This window comes from Candoia aspera, chromosome 1 (genome assembly GCF_035149785.1).
Source record: "Candoia aspera isolate rCanAsp1 chromosome 1, rCanAsp1.hap2, whole genome shotgun sequence".
Lineage (NCBI taxonomy): Eukaryota > Metazoa > Chordata > Lepidosauria > Squamata > Boidae > Candoia > Candoia aspera.
In genome coordinates, this window is record NC_086153.1 from 68318507 (window position 1) to 68334286 (window position 15780).

At 37.3% G+C, this 15780-nt stretch overlaps 1 protein-coding gene across 1 annotated transcript in view; it reads right to left on the minus strand.

Moving 5' to 3' along the window:
• Positions 1 to 15780, minus strand: part of KIF26B (kinesin family member 26B) — a 333909-nt gene that overhangs the window by 92620 nt on the left and 225509 nt on the right. The gene's annotated exons all lie outside the window — the stretch shown is intronic.

Sequence of the window (15780 nt, forward strand, 5' to 3'; positions counted from 1 at the left end):
TAGAACTTTATAGGAGAAATCAGCTCTTCCTTCAAAATAAATGTGAGACTGTGATTGCACAGAAATTGCTAATAATTTCAGACTATTTGGTTTAGAAAAAGAGTATAACCTCTTTTCCCACTTCACTTTTTTTAGACTGTCCCTTTTGCTCTCAAAATTATTCAGTATAAACCTGGATGGAATGGTTCATGGATATCAGTAAGCCATCATTTAGGTCCTCAGACATGAGACTGAAATTGCCCTTGGACAAGGATGGGCTCCAGTAGCCACCACCCTCTTGTCTTCTTCCAGGCAGCCACAAGACAAAATACGCTGATTTTGCCTTAGCAGTTTATTTTTTTTATTTTCTGCAAATCTAGAATGTTGTTTTAAAATAAAGATGAGTGGGTTATTTTTTTTTTTTAAAAAGTTTCAAATTCTGTACTGTTTGTTTACCAACTAACTGGTATTTATTTGCAACCATAATTCTTGAACAATATGGCAGGAATATGACACTGAAGCCTTGTATATCCCTTCTGCCAGTTAGTGGGAAGAGGAAACAAGACAGAGAAAAGGAGGCAGGGAATACATGAATGTCACGCTGGTTTCTATTTCACCCTGTGAATATAACCCCAAATGATGCTTTTACTGCTCCATGTGAATGCAGTTAGTATTTCTTAAACAATTCAGACACAAGAACAAAAAGACGTCATACTGCAAGACACAACTCTGAATTTGAAGTTCAAAATATATTGTGAAAACCCTACGCTCAGGCTCTGATGGGTTCTTGCAATAATTAATTCCCCAATACATTTTTATTAGTAATACTTAGCAATAAATTTCAATTGACAATAAATTTCCATGGTCTATGGAAGTAGGAAACTGAGTAAGGGGGACCTTGTAATCCCAAGCCTTCAACTACAGTGTATATAGGTAACCATATCTACAACATGAAACTCACAGTAAAAATGACTGTACTATTAATACACTTCAAAAAAAAATCCCATAGCAGTATCTTGTCTAGATCATCCTCAGATGAATTATGGACAATACAGAAGATGAGGGGAGTTTGGGATTTGGAGACTCTGTGACCTGACCAAGCATAACAAACCTTTATCACTTTACAAATCAAACTCAGGTTTGGAAACTGGAAGAGGAAACAGGGGATGATATTGGAATTTCCAATATTGGAATCTACTACCTGAACAGAAGAAAGTGACATATTAATTCTGTACAGAGTTAGACTTAGAATAATATTCTTGGACTACAATCTGGCTCTGATCCAGACCAGGATATCCACAGCTGTTTACTGAAGATAAAAGATTTCCCATTTAATGTCTACTCTGGAATTAAATTACACTATGGACTGGATTTTTCACCATTGTCTACTCTGGCCACAATTGTTTCTGACTTCATGAAATGTGTATGCAAATTTGGGAGCAATTTTCATTGACCACAATGAGACCTGCATGTGTATCTGAATTTGTTACGTATGTTCCTATTTATCTGACAAACAAGTAGCAAATAAATAGCAATTCTGGGTCGCTTTGTTCCATCTCTCCCTTTTATCAATTCTAAATATAATTCTGTTTCTTTCTCGGGATTTTAAGTCCCAATAACACTGGATACTAGCAGAGGAAAAGTACTGTAGACAAGTAAATTATACAAGATTCACCTTCTGTAGAAACTAAAAACAAGTAGATACTACAGCCTTAGTTAGGAATATAGTAAGCAAAATGGGTTTCATCAGGCAGGACTAACAGAGCATACAGCCAACTGTATTTCCATTTCATATCCAATTTATAAGTAACTGGATTTAAAGTCAAATGAAGACGAGGAAAAACACAGTATCGGGAAGAAATCTGAAGGAAAAACAACAGCAATTCATTCAGCTCAAAGGTAGTTTACCAACCAATGCTCTGCCTGTAAAACATGCAGTTCAGATTCCTGAAAAACTAATTTGTGAGTTTCTTCACTAGTCAAGAGCAAGTAACCAAAATCTTAGGCTTCCATCTTTTGTGTGTTGTTATTTTGCTGCATCAATTACAATAAAAAAAAAAAACTAATTCACTCCACATACAATTTTCAGGACACATTACCTGAGACAAGAAGATATTTTGGTTGAAATAATATTAATCAGATCAGCTGCTGGGTTCTGTATTTTATATCAAGAAGTAATTTCTCACATTTTTTTCAAATATTTTGAACAATTTTGAAAAAATCCATTCTATTTAGATAACTTTTCAATTATTTCTTTTAAAAAAATGCCTACCCATTTAACAGCCATTAGCTGTTCAACACAAAACTACTTGTTTAGATATTTGAGACTGGGGAGGATCACTTCTGTGTCTCAGAAACTCTGTCCTTATTTTCAGTTGCTTTCATGTGACGTAACTGTGACCAAGCATGATATTGTTATTCCGTTCATAATGTGATCCCTAATTGTTTGGGACTACCAAGTGTCACAAATAAAAAGTAGCTGAGAGTAAAATGAGACTGAACAGATGAATATTCATCTAATCAATCCAAGATGCAATTTTATGCATGTCTTCTTTGTAGCAAGTCTTACTCAGTAGACATTATCTGGCTGCTTTATTAAAATAATTTATGTCGTGCTGAAATGGCTATAAATATTGGATAATATATAATATAGTTTTAATTTCCAGTAACTGACATTTTGTTTGAAACCACATTTTCCCACACTTTTTTCCTTGATCCAAAACACTGAATTTATTTTTAAGTTTTTAATTTGAGTAACAAATACCCTAGCAGGCAATTTGGAACAGTTCTTCAAATCCACATAACCAAATGGGAATTTTTCCAGTGATTCTGGAGCTTGCCTAAGGCTCAGAGAATTTTGTAAGTTTTTAAAGGTTTTTATCCTTTTGTTATTAACTCTCAGAGTTACTCCTGAGAATTGTGACAAAGCAAAATCTACTGTCTACAGTTTGTTTCTGGATTCTTCAGTTCTGAAGTTGTGCCTGGAGTTCCCTAATGGCTTTACTTTACTTCATCATTTGGTTACTGTCTCAGTATAGGAACCTATTCATTATCATCATGTTTATTGTCAAGGCCCCCCTTTCCTTTATCCTCTCTCCCTCCCAAATGGCTGCATATACATGTGAAAACTCTTTCATAGGACCTTGGACTTCATATGATCCATGAAAACTCATGAAATAATAAATGTGTTGGCTAGTTGCCAAGGGCACTTTGGGGGTGGGTTTTTTTTTCCTGCAGAAGACCCTAGGAAGCAGAAGTGCATGTCTCTAATTAAAAAGAACTTAATGTGTTGAGTTTGGTTTTTCTGCATGTCCCATTTTCGCCATCTTCGTTTCATCCTGCTTTCACAAAGACGAACAGCCTTTTCAAAAAACATCTACACAAAAATCCGCACAAGTTTTTCTGCACTTTTTTGTGCAAATTTTTCCTAACAAAAGAGATTTCTGTCTTTTTTCAAATAACTGCAGTACAGCATTCAGAAATGCACGAATCCTGAAGAATAGCTGTATTCCAGTAGACATATTTATCAAGGTGGGAATTGAAATAAATTCTTTTCCACCTCTACTAATTAAGAATGAAGAGCTGTGGTGGGTAATTCAAAGACCTTTATCAGTAGTATAAGCAGCTCTATCTAAACCCAAACTGTAAGGTTTCATGTTTGAATTATTTAGCTCTTTGCGTAACATATAAGGCTGGAACTTTCTCTTTGGGCAGTGTGTCTTTTATGAGTCACTAATCCCATCAGTCATTCTGGCACCTTTTATTGGACATGTTTTTTACAGCCAGGGGATTGGTAAGAGTGGCATTGTCCATGGAGACAGAGGCAGAGCAGAACTATCAAGTTATATTAGCACTCCATCAACATAATGGCAATTGCTGACTACAGGAACAGACTTATTTGAGGCTAATGAAGAGTAGGCTTTGTAATTCTTCATTGCCACTGCTTTAAATAATGGAAGGAATCACATCATTTCTTACTGTAAGCAGTTGCAGAATTGAACAGTATAATAAAATTTGTATCATCTTGTGACTTACAGCCATTTTCTCACAACAGAAGCTTTTTGTATAGCAGCAGGAAATAAGAAACAAAAAAGGAACTATATTTCTTTTATCGTGACTCTGATATTATTCAATCAACTGAGTTCACAGTAAGACTGGCAGCTATCCAGATTTAAACCAGCACAACTAGGAGTGAGAAAATGAAGTGCTCAATGTTTTAATTCCTGCCATTATCTACAGTATAGTGTTGCAGGAGCTGAATCTGACATAAATCCTTCTTCTGATTCAACATGTCTTCATTAGATCAACTGAACTTTCATGAGTGGCTTCAAAGTGAGTCTTGGCCCAGGGCAATGACTGTTAAATAAGTACAAACATAGGATGTGTTGACAGGCTGTTGTTTCAATTCTGCTTTATTTTTATACAAAAGCAGAAACAATCACTGCTGATGATCTTTTACATCTCCTTGAAAAGGTTCCAGGTGCAATTCAAGGTTCTGGTTGTTACCTATGATGCCCTTCATGGCATGAGGCTGGGTTACTTGAGGGACTGCCTTTCTCCCATCAGATCTGGCAAGAGAGGCATATTCCAGGTCCCACTGATTAGAAAGTGCCATCTTGTGAGACCCAGGAAGTATGCCTTTTCAGTCATAGTACTTGCCCTGTGGAACACCATACCACCCACAATTAGGTTAGTCCTGACTGTGTTGGCCTTTCAGAAAGCTGTTAAGGCCTGGCTATTTTCCCAGGCATGCAGGTCAAGAAGTTAGAGGAGCCCAAGTGGGTTAATTGCTGTTTTCTCAGTTGCCATAGCATGTTGTTTTATTTCTTATGTCACTGGTTGTATGGTTTTTAAATATGTTTAGCTGCCCAGAGTCACATTTTTGAGATGTGCAGCCATATAAATTGATTGAAACTAATGTAATGGTATGTGGGAAAGATCTTGGGAGAACGGGCCTAGAAATTCTGCCTAGGGAATGATCAAATAAGAGACAGCATAGGCCGCAGCTGGATAGTAGGTGGGGCAAGAGGCTCAGGCTGTAAAGGAGATGATGGGAGAATTGTACTTTCAGACATGCAAGATTCTGTTAATATAGCTTTACATAAAGTAGAATTAGCTCATCTGGTTGTGTTTTCAGGCTGGTCTACAGTACCTAGTAAAGTTGACAGTAACTAACTAACTGTAAACAGGGATAGTGGGTTCCAAAAGCCTACCAGCAAGTCTTCCATTGGTCCAGAAGGTTCCTTTAATTAGCAGGGTCCAGGGAATCCTTTCTGCTGACTGAACTAGGATAACACATTCTTTAACTTTTCCTTCCTTTCTTTACGGTTCTTTATGGACTCCCCCAATTTTTTTTTCAGGCGTTGGCAGCTTCTCTGATGCCATAAAACAGGTTGTGTTTTGGACTAGAGAGGGAGGAGGAACAGACAAAAACAATCTATTCCTATCTATCTATCTATCTATCTATCTATCTATCTATCAAATTTTTAACACCGCCCATCTCCCCCCACAAGGAGGGACTCTGGGCGGTTTCCAAAAGTAGGAGTGGAATAGAACACTGGATACAACACCCAGTATTTTTCTGTTTACAGCAATGCAACAAGAATAAAAAGAAAGGTAGACATCAATCTTTCTTAGGTTTTCACAGTCAGTTATCTAACTCTACATGCAGCAAACATGGACAGGTATCAAAATCATTGAGTCACAAAAAAAGACAGAAAAAAATTTCATTTCTTACATCTGGTAAATATCAATTTAGCCCTACTAAATTCTGCTCTGTGCCATAGAATACTAATGTACAATATACAATGCATAAAGTTAATCTAGAGATTTTTCTAATTCATTTTATTTAAACAATTTATTAATGTATTTAAACAATTTTGTAAGGCTGCCCATCTCCCGAAAGTGACTCTAGGTGATAAACATGGGTTAAAACAACAACCATAGTTTAATTAGTAATATTTTTGTGTAGCTATCCTCTGGCATGAAATCAAATTATCAGAATATCCTGTTCTACTCACTTTTTAGATACATGGTCACATATTTTTACTGCAGTTTTTTCTTTTGAGAGTGTTTACCTCACAAACTTCAGAGCAATATGATCCAAAAAGGAGCAAGAAAGGACTTTCATGGCCATAGGTCTCAGAAGGGACCAAGCCACTTCCAGGATGCATAACTGTTATCAGTAGATCTGAATGGCATCACTTACATATTATCAGTATTCTGCCACCCTTCAAGTAAAATAATAACTATCATCAAGGAAGAAAAAAATACCTGAGGTAAAATAAATTGTAAGAGATGCCCTATATTAAGACCACTAAATTATCTATCCTAGGTTCCATACAGTTGTGATTTTACAGACATGACATGGAGATCTTTTCCAAGTTGCTGGAGCAATCAAAACCTGAAATTGGGACCTGTTGCAATAAATTATGAATGTTTAAATATAGGATATCACCAGCAGCAGCAATCTACCAGTTCTTAACTGAAAACATTATGTAAACTAACTTCAAGAGTCACTTGTCTCTTCTTTGAACTTCAGGCTTCCTGGACCATGTTTTAAATAGAACCCCATGGCCGTTTATCATATGCCCATAGTGGGAACTGTTTTCAATAGTAAAGGTGAGATTATCACTGTTTCCCAAAAAATATCTGTTTTCCCCAAGCTTCCTTAATTAAAACAGCTTAATTTAGAAACAATAAAAAAGAACCTTTTAGTTGCTTTTTCTTTAAAAAACTTAGTTAGAAACCCTTGTAAATAGATTATCTAGAGATCTACCATTTACCTGTTGTTACTATAGTGAAATGCTCAGTATTGCATTTTAAAACTTTTTAGCTATGGAGATGTGTGCTAATCAGAATATAATTAAGGAAAACTATCAGGAAATCACTCTGAAAGTCTGTAGAGTAAGAGATCTGTGAAATCTAATCCAGCCCATCGATTTCATGAGCCACTGTGATTTTCCAGAGAGGCTCCAAGAAGCTTTAACAATACTGCTGAAGTTTACAGAACTAAATTGTTCCACAGCTATCCAAGTTCTATAGCACCATTGTGAGTTGATGACTGCCAGAAAATGAAATATTCCTTCTGCCTAGAAACCCTCTCTCTATAAGATCTTTGACAAGATGATTCTGCTGGTCTCATGCTTTGGTCCCACAGCTTTTGAATCTGCACTAATCTTCCTTTGCCACAATTTGCTTTCCTTTCATGGATGCTTTGTGTCTAAGGTTATGGATGGTAAAACACCACTCCTGCGTGACTTGGGATATATTCTCATCTGTGTTCTTCTGTGGTGTTTAAGTGGCCTTAGGATCTGAGGCCTGCATAAAGAGCTACAAGACAAGGTATTTCTGTTTTGTGATCTTTAGTTTACATTACAGGCTTCCAACTTTGTCAGGCACTAGTTTGTGTCTTGCAAGAAAGAACAGCACAATCTAAAACTTTATAGAGCCTTCAGCTTCAGTTATAACATACAGTAGTTTTTATAACATCTTCTAAAACAGTCATTGTACAAACTCTACAATTGATCAACACAGTGGCTAGGTTTTATTCTGAAAAAAAAAATTAATTTGTAGTCTTTATTTTCACTATTCCCATTCTTCTTGACATATTAATACCTGTAGTGCCATATTTATTTGCTTTGGAGTCCTATGTGGTCCAGCTGATATTTTCATTGGTACAGTAATTACCTTAATTGTTTTAAAGTCACCTGATGTTCTCCTGATAAATTTTACTCATATCAATGGGTGCTTGTGCAACTTGGTTCCTAAAAGCATCTTTGAAAATGAAATAGACAGAATATAAACCTAAGAGTTATATTAATGTAACTACAATTTTTTAAAAATCTGTTCAATTGTGCCCGATTCTCGGAGACTGCCTGGACAAGTCCCTGAAGTTTTCTTGGCAAGGTTTTTCAGAAGTGTTTTGCCATTGCCTCCTTCCTAGGGCTGAGAAAGAGTGACTGGCCCAAGGTCACTCAGCTGGCTTTGTGCCTCAGGCGGCACTAGAACTCACTGTCTCCCGGTTTCTAGCCTGAAGCCTTAACCACTACACTAAACTGGCTCTCAGCTGTAATTACTGGGTATTAAACATTAGTGAGTTCAATATTTATAATGTACTGTATTCCCTTTTAGGCCAACAAGATCTTCCCTATACAGGTTACAATTTTATCCTTTTAATTTCAGGGATCTGCATTATCAGATTAAATACAAGAGAAATTTAAGTACAGCAAGGTAATTCTGTTGTATGATTCCAATCAATATTCTTAAATGAGAGTATAGTCAAACACATGTATTGATCTTTAATCCTGAAGACTGGAGGAATCTAGCGCTCTGATGGAGTTAAACAAGGTATTCCATCTCTCTAGCCACCTCCAGTATTGTTTGCTACCATTTCAAATAATATAAAAAGATAAAATCTTTGAGTTAAGCTCAGCCCCTGGACACTTCACAGGTATATCCGTATAGCTGTCTTGCAAACAAGACAAAAGTAGATTACTATGTTATATATTTATTATGAATGAAACAGGCAATTGTTTGTTACAGGATGGCTTGTTGGCATTCATAGCTTACATTATTTCTAACTCAGGCAATTAAAAAAAATATTTTGATAAGAACTGAGAACAAATATTTTTTTAAAAAATATTTTGATAAATATTTGATAAAATCTGGCAACAAAGCTTCATGTTGTTATGTAACCTTAATGCCTCATTAATGAAAACCTTCTAAATTCATTCTGTTGTGTGTAGCTCAGGGTCTATATAGTTTTTTACCTAGCATGTAGCAATGTTTAATGAATGGCACCTGATCAATAATGCAGAACCTGACATATGAGAATAAATACAAAGGCCTTCCATATTAGTTCTGACTGTGGAAAATGTCAGAAGCATTTATCATGAATCCAAATTGATGCCCCGCAGCTGCTATCCACAAAGACTTTAAATCTAACTTTGTGGAATCCTGCAAATGGGTTCTTGTGTCTCTCGTAATTAGCTTTTCTTCATGACTGAAACACAAAACAAGATTGGACGGAGAATGTATGTGACAGCAATTATCAAAGCTTTATTAAAAAGAAGCCAGCCTTCGTGGCATTTTGCTTCTCGACTGCTGCTTACCTGGGCAGTTATTTTGATTTCCAGGTGTGCTTTAAAACAATCATTTTTATAACTCTATGTAGCCTAGCAGCATGATCTGAATTAGTTTGTAAACTTCATTTATACTGGTAATTTAAAACCACAGATTAACAACTCAATTCAGCAAACAATTGCAAGCCAAAGAAACAGCAAACATTTTGTTTGTTTTAATGCCCAGGCATGTTGGTAGATGCTGGGAAAGCCTTTAGCCCAGGAGAGGTCAAAAAAGTCACACACCAAGCATTTCTATAAAAATAATTTATTTACAGAAAGCAAAACAAAAACAAAACATATTTAAAGGACTTAGCTCCCTTGGAGCAAGCCTTGCTTGGCTACATTGCCGGCAGAGAAAAAAGAGAAAGTGAGAACAAGTCCGGGCAGGTTTCCTCCCCCAGGTGATTTGCATGAAGCACGTGAGGGGAGACAATCAATTGCAACCTTTTCACCCGGCCAAAATGACTAGGTACAACAGCAGCTTAATCTGTTAGTAGGAAAACCTCAACACTCCCCTTTTTACACTATAGATTAAGTTGCAAACCAATCTTCTCTGACAACTCTGTATGTCTTTCCATTCACATTACTTTACCATTATCTCCCCTTTGGTTTAACAAAGCTACCATTCTTCTTCCTGTGTTTTTTCCAAACCTAGGTTATTATAATTCCAAGGCTTTTTAATGTGAAATGGCTTTTCATGCAGGCTTCAAAATCAAGCCTTTGTTTTTCTGTTGATGTGAACAGCAGCAAATCATCAACATAAATGCACAGATACATACAGCCTTGTTTGTCCTTCTTCATATATACACAGGGATCTGCTTTTCCTTTTTCAAAACCAAAATTCTGCAGTTTTTCATCTACGTTTTGGTTCCAGGATCTAGCAGCTTGTTTTAACCCATAGATTGACTTCTGCAGTTCACAGACTAGAGTCTCCCCTTTTTCATAGCCAGGGGGTTGCTGCATGTATAATCTGTGGTCTAAATCACCATAGAGAAATGCAGTTTGAATGTCATAGTGGTTAACTGACATTCCCTTGAGTGCAGCAACTTTTAACAGTAATCTAATTGGTTCACCTTTAGTAACTGGTGCAAAAGTCTTGTCAAAGTCTAAATCTTTCCTTTGGGTGAACCCTTTTGCAACCAACCTTGCTTTATATTTTTGGATTTTGCCATCAGCATCCCTTTTCAGTTTGAAAACCCACCTACAACCCAGACAGTGTTCATTGGGAGGTAGATTTACCAGTTTCCATGTTTTATTTTCTTTCAAGGATGCTAATTCCTGTTGCATGGCAGAATGCCAATTTTGTGCAATCTCAGGTGGTAAAGCATTCACTTGTTCTAAAGACTCAGGTTCTGTGAATATGTGAAAAGCCTTTACTGTTTCAGCCTGAAAACGTGGAGGAACACCTTTATTACTCCTCTGAGATCTGCGAGGTAATACAGGGCTTAAATTTTGACTCCTATCACTTTCCTGAGAAGCATCTATCTCATCAAACAGATCTTCAGTTTGCTTTTCTGGTTTAATGTCCTCATCAGGAAAAAGATCACCATCAGCAAGTCCTTGCTGTTCTCTTGTGGTGGTCAGTTCAACTGGAGAGCTAGAATTTAATCTCCCCCAGTTTTGTTCAGCAAAAGAAGCGCTTTTGCTAATTATTAATTTCTCTCCCATTATGAACCTGTAGCTCCTCTGGCTTTGTTCATAGCCAACAAAGATGGCTTTCTTTGTTGTGGGGCCTCCTTTCCTTCTCTGCTGTTTTGGAATGTGAACCCATGCAGTGCTACCAAACACTCTAAGATGGCTTACCTTTGGTTTCACACCATAAAACAAATGGAATGGAGTGTCCTGAATCACAGAGTTATACAATCTGTGTTGTACATAACAAGCAGTAGATATGACCTCTCCCCAATACTTAAAAGATAAATATGAATCTTTTAGCATGCATTCCATCGCATTTTGCAAGGTTCTGCCCTTTCTTTCAGCACCACCATTTTGCTGAGGGGTGTAAGGGTTAGACAGAATTTGTTCTATCCCCTTTTCCACTAGGAACCTTCTGAATTTGTGAGAAAGGTATTCTCCTCCTCTATCACATTGGAGTGCAGATACAGGCCTAGGGAATTTTCTATTTGCCCATGTCACAAAACTTTTAAATTTCTCAAATGCCTCATCTTTATGTTTTAAGATGTAGATAAATATGTATCTTGAGAAATCATCAATGATGGTCATTGCATACCTTGCTTGTCCAAGACTTGGAGCAAAAGGACCAATAATGTCAGAGTGTACAATTTCCAAAGGTCTAGTTGTAACTCTGTCACTGTGCTTACTCACAGGAGCTTTTAGTGTTTTGCATTCTTTGCAAACTACACAGTCTAAGTATTTATCACAGGGTTTTATCTTTAGGTCAGCACACAGCTGTGGCATTTGTGCTATATACTTGAAATTAGTATGACCAAATCTCCTGTGCATCAGGTGTACACATTGGTCATGATATGGAGTGTTGCCAACTGCAGCCTTGCAGCTTGGCTTCCTTGCATTTTGCACAATGTACAAGGAGTCTTAACATACCAGTAGCACACTATTTCCCATTTTTACGTATCTCACAACCATTTTTCTTAAATGTTATGATATACCCTGTTGCAGCCAATTGTGCCACAGATAAAAGGTTTGATTGTAAATTTGGCACATACAACACACCTTTTACAGTTTCTCCTAAGCAGGATAAATACAAGTCACCTTGTCCCATAATTTTGGTCACAGACCCATCAGCCAAAGATACACTTTGTCTTTCAGTTTTAGACAGTGACACAAAAGAGCTTTTACAATTACATAAATGACAACTGGCCCCAGAATCTAACACCCATACATCAGAATTACCCTTCTCAGCAACCTGTGCAATTTGGGTTGTCTGAAGAGCCTTCTTCTGTGTTGCCCTTGTGTTCTTCTTCTCTGTCTTTCTACTCTTGGGTCTCATGGCACAGTCTCTTTGCAAATGTCCAGCTGAACCACAAGTGAAGCATCGCTGGCTTGCTAGCGCTGTGGCCTCAGGTTCCTTTCCCTTCTTTTCCCTTGTTTTCTGGTCTTGCAGCTTTCCAGAAGAGATGGGGGGGGGGATCTTTCCTCTCTCTTCTCCCATTCAGCGAGTAAGCGCTGTGTAACATACGATGGGGTGAGGTCTGCTTCAGGCATAGCCTCCAGGGTACAAATCAGCGTGTCCCACGTTTCATTTAGTGAGGACAGGAGGATATATGATTTTGTGAGAGGTGTAAATTCCATTCCTCTCTCCTGCAACTCAACAAACAGCTGCTGAATATAATGCAGGTGCTCAGGAAGGCTATCTCCTTCTGCAAGGTAGGCTCTGTACAGCTTTTTCGTCAGAGTAACTTTACTCCCTGCTGTTGCCTTTACATATAAGTCTCTCAAAGCGTCCCAAAGTTGCTTTGCAGACTGCATGCCTCGCACGTGGACTAGCTGATTGTCCTCAACTCCCAGGATAATGGTGGCTCTAGCCCGCTCATCCTGTCTCAGCCATTCAGCACTGGGATTTTGGGGGGTTTGCTCACCAATTGGCAGCCAAAGATTCTCTCTGCGAAGATACATTTCCATCTTCAGGGCCCAATTCAAATAGTTGGTCTCTGATAGGTGCTCCAGAAGCATCGCTGAGGGCTGGGAGGTAGCCATGGCTTCTTCCTTCTTTTGCAAGTCACCTCAGCTGGCTTCTTTGTCCTGTAGACCGGCAGTTGCTGGAAAATCTCCAGGTGGCTCCAAAGAAAATCTTCACAGGTCTTTGCTACCTGCCTTTAAATTGTGCATGAGGTGTGGAGTTGATCTCTCTTTTCTCTCTGGGTTTTACTGGGCTTACTGGGCCCATAACCTGTTGGCAGATGCTGGGAAAGCCTTTAGCCCAGGAGAGGTCAAAAAAGTCACACACCAAGCATTTCTATAAAAATAATTTATTTACAGAAAGCAAAACAAAAACAAAACATATTTAAAGGACTTAGCTCCCTTGGAGCAAGCCTTGCTTGGCTACATTGCTGGCAGAGAAAAAAGAGGAAGTGAGAACAAGTCCAGGCAGGTTTCCTCCCCCAGGTGATTTGCATGAAGCACGTGAGACAATCAATTGCAACCTTTTCACCCGGCCAAAATGACTAGGTACAACAGCAGCTTAATCTGTTAGTAGGAAAACCTCAAAAAGGCATACAGTTGAAAGGTCCTCCTGTACCCTGGAAACCTACATTGAACACTTTCTAAAAGCAAACAGAAGGAAAGAAGCCAATTCTTGTTTTGAACTGCAGACTGGTTGTTAAGTCTCAACAGAAAGTAAAAGAAAGTTTAAGACAGCATGAAACATTTTAATCCCTCACATATAAATGGGCTAGTGGGGAGGGACTTGTTTCTGGCTTTGTTGTAGGAAGAGATTGTGAAGAAAAAGTTTTGGATTAAATGGTTTCAAACCAAATGGCTGAATTTTCTGAATACAAATTATTTCTCTACCTTGATCATCTTCATTCATAGTGCTTGAGCCTCCACTTTTCTCATCCCATGTACATCCTTTTCAGTGGATGATTTTTGCAGATCACTTTACACATTTTTTTAAAGTCTGTTTGCAATCCTATTTCTAACAACAGAATGTATGTTTCATGGTATGAAAGAAGAGTTTTATAGTGTAACATCCTGAAATTTCAGTATCCTGTATACTCAGCTCTTCAGTAAAAATTTTAATAGTTTTCTTTGCAAGAAAAGGTTATAAAATGTTCAATTGATTCTTCCTTTAATCTATTCAGAAAATCACACAATTGGAAAGGACCATATACCTCATAAAGTCCATATCCCTGCTCAGTTCAGCAATCAAAATACAAGCATCCCCAATAGATGGATGTCTATTTTCTGCCTGAGAACATTTAGTGAAGGGGAATCCACAATTTTCTGTTCTTACTGTTAGGAAGCTTTTCCTAATATCCAACTGGAATCTGGCTTCCTGTAACTTAAATCTATTATTCTGTACCTGCATTTTGGAACAAGAGAGAACAGGTCTTGACCACCTTCTGTGTTATACCCTTTTGCTATCATTATTACTATTATTATTTGCTATCATTATTCCTCTCAGTCTTCTAGAAGCTAAAAATGTGCAGCTTCTTTGATTTCTCTTCATTACTAATCCATTGATCAGCCCCACTGCCGTTCTCTGAATCTCTTTCAGTTATTCTGAATCTTTCTTAAAATGTGATGTCCAGAACTAGACACAGTACTCAAAGTGGGAGTCAAACCAACACAGAATACAGTGTTATTACATTCTTCAATTTGGAAACTTTACTTTTATGCAACCTAAAAATGCATATATTTTTTTTTAGCTTTAACTCATTTTCAGTTTGCAATCAATTATTATTCAAAAACGATTTTCAAGCTATGTTATTAAGCCAGATAATCCCACATCCTATGATGGTATGTTTGAGTTTTGTTTCCTAAGTGAACATTTATCAAAGACATTTGTCTTTGTTCAATTTCATTTTGTTACTTTCTACACATTTCCAGTATACCAAGATCACTTTGAACTTTATTTTTCTCTTTTAGGTTTCAGGCCTTCATCCAATATTGTATCACCTGCATCAAAATAAAATAATTTTTTGAATATTACAAGGCTCGAGACTGATGTTTGTGGCACCCTACTCAACACCCCACTGCACCTTGATGAGAAATCACTTATGAACACTCTGAGTATGATTTTTGAGCCAACTATATATCCACTTAAATTGTCATGTGATCAAGCTCATACTTAACTAACTTGCTAATGAGAACATAATTCAATGAAATTAAGACATACTATGTCTACAGCATTCCAACCATCTATGAAGAATATTATCTATTCAAAAAATGAAATAAGATTAATCTGGTAAGACTTGTCCTTGACAGTGCCATGCTGACTTCTGGCAACTCCACATGTTTGCTGATCAATCTATGATCCACTTTAGAATTTTCCCAGGTATCAATGTGAGGCTGACTGAACTGTAGTTTCCTAGAACCTCCTCCTTCCTCTGTGTTAATATAGGATGACACTTGCTTTCTTCTGGCATTTTACCCCTTCTCCTGAATGTATCAAATATTATTTGACCAATAAGGAAATTCCTTCAGTAATTTAAGATGCAATTTATTTTCTCTTGGAGACTTAGTTTAAAATCAACAGATATTCCCTTAGCAAGTTTCTATCAATATTCTACTTCAATTCTGCCCCTTCTTCCTGCTTTTCACATTTGCCAAGACAAATATAAATTCCATTGTCAGAAAGCTTGAGCCAAACTAGGAGCTAAGTAGATCTGCTCCTATATTTTTATCACCTGTTGGTATTTCAACTTGTTCTGAGCTTTGGCTTTCTTATAATGATCTCTATAATTCTCTGTGAATTCTTAATGACCTCTCCTTTTCCCTACTATTACATGTGTGCATTTTTGGTTTTTGTTCTGCTGTCTTTACAATGTTGCCTTATTGGAATTGTTTCAAACGATGCCTTCACTATCTCCTATTTTAACAACCCTCACCTACTCTGAGCTATTTTCCTCATTAGTTACACCTGGCATGGCATCTTCCTCAGCTCTACTCTGAGTTTATTAAAATCTTTTTTTTTTTGGAAGTTCAAATTACACATTTGCCTGCTGTAGTTTTCCTTTAAATCAAGAATTACACTATT